Below are 6,887 nucleotides of genomic sequence, written 5' to 3'. Positions count from 1 at the left end.
TATAGGTGTCTTGTTGAATCTAGGCTCTTTGTGATCCCACGCACTCCCATATGCCTCTGAGTGATCCTACGACCGAAACAGATCCGACCTGCCTTACCTGCGCCGTTACAAGAAGTAGTCTTAAAGGCTATTAGAAAGGTCTCTTTGCTAATATAGTAGGTGTAGTTATATGCTAAGCCTAAAATAGCGTTACTATACTTACGCTTTGATAGCGAGAAGCAGGCGACGTTAAAGAGCTATAATAGGTAAGACAAGTGCGCAGGTATGTAGAGAAGCATAATATTCTTCTCCTTGCAAAGATCTTAGAAATTAATAGAGTAGTGGCTCTTATAGCTATTACTAATAAGTAGTTAATACCTACCTATAGTAGAGCTCTTTGTATAGGTATTAAAGTGCTCTAACTAGGCAAGACTAGGCTGATTATTTATATAGCTATTAGAACTAACTTTAAGAACTTAGTTAACGTGTTTTACAAGCGAGCGCCGCGTACAAGCGAGCGCCGCACCCCACTAACTTTGTGCACCTCTCTCATCTCAATACATAATGGCTCAACGCAACGCTAGTTAGTTAGCTTTAAATAAAGCAGATATCCAGCTCGCTATATCCTCTATTGAATCTGGTCAGATACAGAGTAATCGCAGTGCTGCTGCTATCTATAACGTGTCAGAACGAACAATCCGCCGCCGACGCGTCGGCAAGCCTGCCCGACGCGATTGCCAGCCTAACTCAAAGAAGCTTACCAAGCTAGAAGAGCAGGTGATAATTGATCATGTACTTAATCTGGATCTACGTGGATTTTCGCCTACCTATGCAGCTGTGCGAGATATGGCTGATAGACTGCTGGCTGCGCGCGGCGCTGGCCAGGTTGGCGTCCACTGGCCGCGCAACTTTGTCAAGCGTACTGACAGTCTTACAACGCGTTTTAATCGAGCGTACGATAGGCAGAGAGCCTTGTGTGAAGATCCAGTCTTAATCAAGAGCTGGTTTGAGCTTGTGGAGAAGACAAAGGCCAAGTACGGCATCTGTGACGAAGACGTCTACAACTTCGACGAAGCGGGCTTTATGATGGGCAAGATCGCGACTCAGCTAGTCGTTACAGCGTCAGAGAGAAGAGGCCGGCCAAAGGCTGTTCAACCAGGTGGCCGAGAGTGGGTAACGTTTATCGCTGGGATCAATGCAGCTGGCTGGTCTATCCCACCGTTCCTTATCTTTACTGGCAAGCATCACCTATCTGCCTGGTATGAGGAGACAGAGATCCCACGCGACTGGGCGATCGCAGTTAGCGACAACGGCTGGACGACTAATGAGCTAGGAGTTGAGTGGCTAAAGCACTTTGTCAAGCATACGGATGGCAAGGTTGTTGGGGTACGCCAGCTGCTTATTCTTGACGGCCATAAGAGCCACCAGTTACTTGAGTTCCAAGAGCTCTGTAAGGCAAACAATATCTATACGCTCTGTATGCCGCCTCACTCATCTCACCTACTCCAGCCTCTTGACGTTGGCTGCTTCTCGCCATTAAAGCGCGCGTACAGCCGTGAGGTGGAGAGCCTAATACGCAACCACATCAACCATATCACCAAGCTTGAGTTTCTGCCAGCGTTCAAGGTAGCCTTCGATCGATCCTTCACGGCAGCCAATATCTGCTCAGCCTTTCAAGGCGCAGGCCTTGTTCCTTTCCAGCCAGACACTGTTCTATCAAAGCTTGACGTACAGCTGCGTACGCCTACTCCAGTGGCTGCTCTTGCAGAGGCCGTCTGGCAGGCTCGTACCCCAAGCAACGTACGCGAGCTTGAAGCCCAATCAACGCTAATACGTGATCGGGTCCAGCTGCATAAGAGCTCGTCACCAGCGTCAATTATTGCGGCGATTGGCTAGCTTAAGAAGGGGGCAGAGAGAATAATGCTCTCGGCTGAGCTAATGCGCGATCAGATCGCCAGCCTTAAGAGGGCTAACGAGGTAGCAACAAAGCGTAGGCAGCATAAAAGGAAGCGGATATAGAAGCATAGAGTGCTAACAAAGGGAGCTAGAGAGGATCTACTTGCTTAGCGTGAGGCTAATCAGCAGATTGCTCATGAAGAGCGTCAGGGAGGAGAGCGATCAGGTGTCAGCCGCCAGGCTTTGGCGCGCTGCAGTAGGTGTAGAGAAACTGGCCACAACTCGCGTACGTGCAAGAAAGATACTCTAGGTACTGCTTAATCTATTATATTAATATACAGTAAAACTACTATATTATAGTAGAACTACAGGCTTATAGAGGTGCGCAGGTTTGGTGGGGTGCGGCGCTCGCTTGTACGCGGCGCTCGCTTGTAAAACACGTTAGTAAGTAAATTCTTAAACTAGATATTAATAAGCACCTTACTAACAAAGACAACAAAAGGTAGTATTTAGTAGCCTAACGCGCCTACGCCTTAGATTATAGTAACTTACTTATAGTTGCCTAGCTATATCTACATCTTTTTCTTATATCCTTTTAATACTATGATAACTAACTATAATAAAATCTTGCCTATTATAAAGCTAGTCTTATTTAGGTTATAGATATTCTTATCTATAATACCCTATTCTCACCTCATCGCCTAGACTAAATTAAACTAGCGCTAGATAGCTACTAGATCCTTATAGGCGGCTTACTAGTAATTATAGAAATGGCTCTAGCGCGTATACAGCTTAGGAGTCTACTTAATAAAGTTATTAACTTAGTTTTTACTAATAGGGGTACTACTACGCTTTTCTAATAGTTTCTTAGCCAATACTTGAATATTAAGTTTTATAGGCGTAAATTCTTGCGTAGACTCTGTAAGAATATGCTTAACTATAGCCTCCTCTTCTAGCTTAGCTAGACGCTTTAATTGTAGCTTATAGTTGCGTTAAGGGCGTTTTTTACCGCGTTAATTAGATGAAGTTCTTTATAGCATGTTATAGATAGTAGTAGCATAGTTTATACTTTAAACACGTTGCAACTAGACATTAAAAAGAGTAAGTTAAAGATTAGATTTAAAATATATCGATAGATAGTTGCGTTGTTAAAATATCACGCATCATAGTGATAAAGTTGATGGGCTAGTGGGGCGTTAGCGACTCGCTTGGGTTAGCGACTCACTTGTGAACCACCCCATTCAAAGTAGACCTACTTAGCCTGAAAAGCGTTTATTTAGTACTCTATATATCACTACTAAATCTATACTATAAAGAACAAAAAATGAAGCACTTATAAGAATAATTATGATACTAGTTAAGCAAATATAGTAATAACCTATACTATAAAAAAGAAATACTAAACTATATATAAATACTCAGTATGATATATAGAAATATCTTTTTACCTAGAAAATCTATAAAAAAGCAAATCATACATAAGAGCTAGTAGCTAATTTTATATAAGATATTTTAAATCAAGTTAACTAAAAAGTAAAATAGCTTTCATAGTATAGAAAAAATAAAAGCAAATATTGAAAACTTAAAAAAGTCGTATGTAAGCTATAAAGACTACGCTTAACGTATTCCATCACTAAGCAGACCACATTACCGAGTGTGCTACTTTTTCTTAGCATCACGAACTTCACGTATAAAAGATAATGCCCTAATAATAGAACACGATATCAACTTAGTAAGAAAGTAGGCTTAATCTAGCTATTTATGTCTATTATATAGGCTAGTTTAAGATCATTTAACGCGCTGTGGCAGCCTATAACGTCTATTATCAGTAGATCTCTTAGCGGCTTTAAAGAATTACCTTTCAACCTACAACATAGCTAAATTGCTAAAAGCTAACTAATTATAAAGAGCAAACTATTATATAATATATTCTTAAACTAGACTCGCAAGGATTTGCCTTCTATCTATATAAAGTAGTAAATATAGTAGAGAAACTACTACGCGAATAAGATAGCGAGCTATTAAGTAAATGCTAAGCAGAGTAGTTTATTACTTATATAGACAAGCTTAGAATAGCCTTCAGCTAAGTAAAGAATTATTAAAGAACTTAATAAGAGAATCTAGAGATTATCAACGCGTAGTTTAAGCTTGTACAAAAGATAGTTAAGAAGTATAGAGTTTATTTAATTAATATCTATAACTCTAATAAAACTAGCTTTTAGATAGGCGTAATTAGCTTAATAAAGGTAGTCATAGGCGTAGAGCGTTATATAAGGCCTACTCTCACGCAGCTAGGCAATCGCGAGTAGGTTATAGTTATCTAGAGCATTTACGCTGTAGGATACACTACCCCGCTATTTGTTATCTATAAAGGACGCGTCCACATCTCTGCATAGTACAAAGAAGCAGATATACTATACAACTAGAAGCTTTTACTATTAGAGAACAGCTAGACAAACAATAAGCTTAGTCTCGCGTAGTTAAAGCACTTTAATAAGCATATAAAGACGCGTTAGGTAGGGTTATATAGGCTACTTATCCTTCATAGCTATAAGAGCTACCTTAACTAAGAATTTATGAATTACTACCCTATATAAAAGATTCTGCCTATCTATATGCCTACTTATTTATTGTATATACTTTAGCTACTTAATAACATCTACTTTTTATCTTATAAGTAGAAGTGCTTTTAATATATATAAGACTTAGTACGCTACTATATCTAGTATATTAATAAGAAGCGCTTTCTTCTAGCCTTTTAAGACGTGTTTCTTAACGTATTTACATCTAATAACTATAAGAATGGCTCTAAAGTAGTAAGGCTTGTAACGGGCTAAACGCCCTTCGCCTCCCATACTCGTCTACGACCTCGTTTACTCCACCTGCCCGGCCCGATTGTTACCCTAGCAACCAGCATTGTATATAGATAGCTACGTAGCCGAGAGCTTAGCTCTCTATCGAATACAATCTTGTTACCTTGGCCTGTCCGATCGTGCTCCCGAGCTTAAGACTACCCTCCGGGGTCGAGCCCCTTACAAGGCTAGTCCCTATTAAAGCGTAGAGAGTTATTGATTACCTTAATATATGCCTTTATACTCTACTATAAGAAGCTTAACTAGCTAGAAAGACCCTAAACGTTAAGAACACTAAGTAATTTGTATAAATTTAGGTTATAATTAAAGCTTATGAAGGAGTCTTTTATATAAATGCTAAATACTATATAAGAAGGCTTTTTAAAGCTTATTAAAGAGGCTAAGAAGATACTATATAAAATTATGCTTATAAAGGCCTACGTAAGAGAGCTTAAAGAGTGAGTAGTAGTAGTAGCAAAGCGCTAAGGGCGCAAAAAAAGCAAATTTAGATAGGTTAGACACTAGAATTTGGTGTAGAGGCATTATAGGTAGCTAAAAGTAGTTCTGCTAGTTGTATAACATTAAAGAAGGCACATGGTAAGGGTAGTTAAGAAAGGGCCCTACTAGGTTAATAGCACTATAGAACCTATAGGAAGATAGGCTATAACTCTTATACGTGCTAGAAAGACATAATAGAAAATTCTCTTTTAGATATAAGTAAGTTATACAAAGCGTTTATTGCTAGTGTAGAGTAATCTAAGTTCTTATATATAAAGTTTATAATGCTAAGAAAAAGTAGCACACTTGGTGATGTGGCCCGTTTAATAATGCAATACGTTATACTTTATATGTTAAATATAAGCACTTATAAAAGGGCTAGGCGTTTAATACTAGTAAATAAGCTAACTAAGCTTAGTCTGGACTAAATTAGGCTAATCTAGCTCTACTAAGCTGAATACAAGCTACTATACGCTACTTATAATACTTAAAAGAAACTCAATAAGATAACCAAAAAAAAGAAGAAAAAATTATATGGATAAAGCTATAATTATAAACTATAAAAGTTCCAAGAATTTCTTGGAAGATAAAAAAAGCTATTAAAGGCTAGTCTACTTTGACCCACCTTAATCTAGCTTAATTTAGCCTAGTATAAGCTATATCAATACTACTAAAACTAGACTATGAATATTTTACTACTTACTACTTTATTTATACCGAAAGTATTTAGATCAGTAAGAGTTAACTTTAGCTAGCTACTACATTGTAATTGAATCTTTTTCATTCATTAACCTTTAGTAGCAATTTTGGAACTAGCTTAAAATATAGCTAAAGTAATAACTTTTAATTTAAAGGTTTTGATTTTTTTACAAAGACAAGCTAATATAGTATTAACTTAAATATCTTATAGAGAAGTTAGTATAGCTGAAATTAGCTTAGATAAGTTTGGAAAAGGCTAACGTGTTTCACCAGTAAGCGGGCCACCCCAGTATGTGGGCCACTTCCCTATGATATCCCACCTTTGCAACAACAACGCGTAATGTCTTAACAACGCAACGCGTTAAAAACTTATACTAAAGCAGATCTATTTCTTGCTATTACTAATCTTGATTTTAAACAAATTTAGAGTGAACGACGCGCTGCTGCCGCCTATAGCGTCCCACGAACAACAATCTAGCGTCGACAAGCTGGACAGCGCCCTTGAAGCGATTGGGAGCCACTAGCAAGGCGCCTAACAAAACTAGAAGAGGAGGCTATTACTATGCGTGTAATAGTCAAGGCTGAGCGAGGACTACCCTGTGGGAAAGACGACGTGCGAGATATGGCCAACAGACTGCTCTGAGAGCGTGGCGGGAAGGAGGTGGGCAAGAACTGGGTTGATAGGTTTGTCTAGCGCAATCCTGAGCTGCGTACGCGCTAGAGCCGTCCATACGATCACCAGCGAGCTCTCTGCGAAGACCTAGCGCTTATTAAGGGCTAGTTTAAGCTAGTTTAGAATATAAAGGCAAAGTATGGTATCGTGGACGAAGATATCTATAACTTTGATGAGACTGGCTTTATTATAGGCAAGATTTTATCATAGTTAGTTATCACAGGCTTAGACAAACTAGGGAGAACAAAGAAGATCCGGCTAGGCAATTGTGAGTAGGTTACGCTGATACA

The sequence above is a fragment of the Exserohilum turcica genome (genome assembly GCF_000359705.1).
Source record: "Exserohilum turcica Et28A unplaced genomic scaffold SETTUscaffold_16, whole genome shotgun sequence".
NCBI lineage: Eukaryota > Fungi > Ascomycota > Dothideomycetes > Pleosporales > Pleosporaceae > Exserohilum > Exserohilum turcicum.
The sequence above is the reverse complement of the archived record's forward strand: the minus strand, read 5'-3'. Positions refer to the sequence as shown.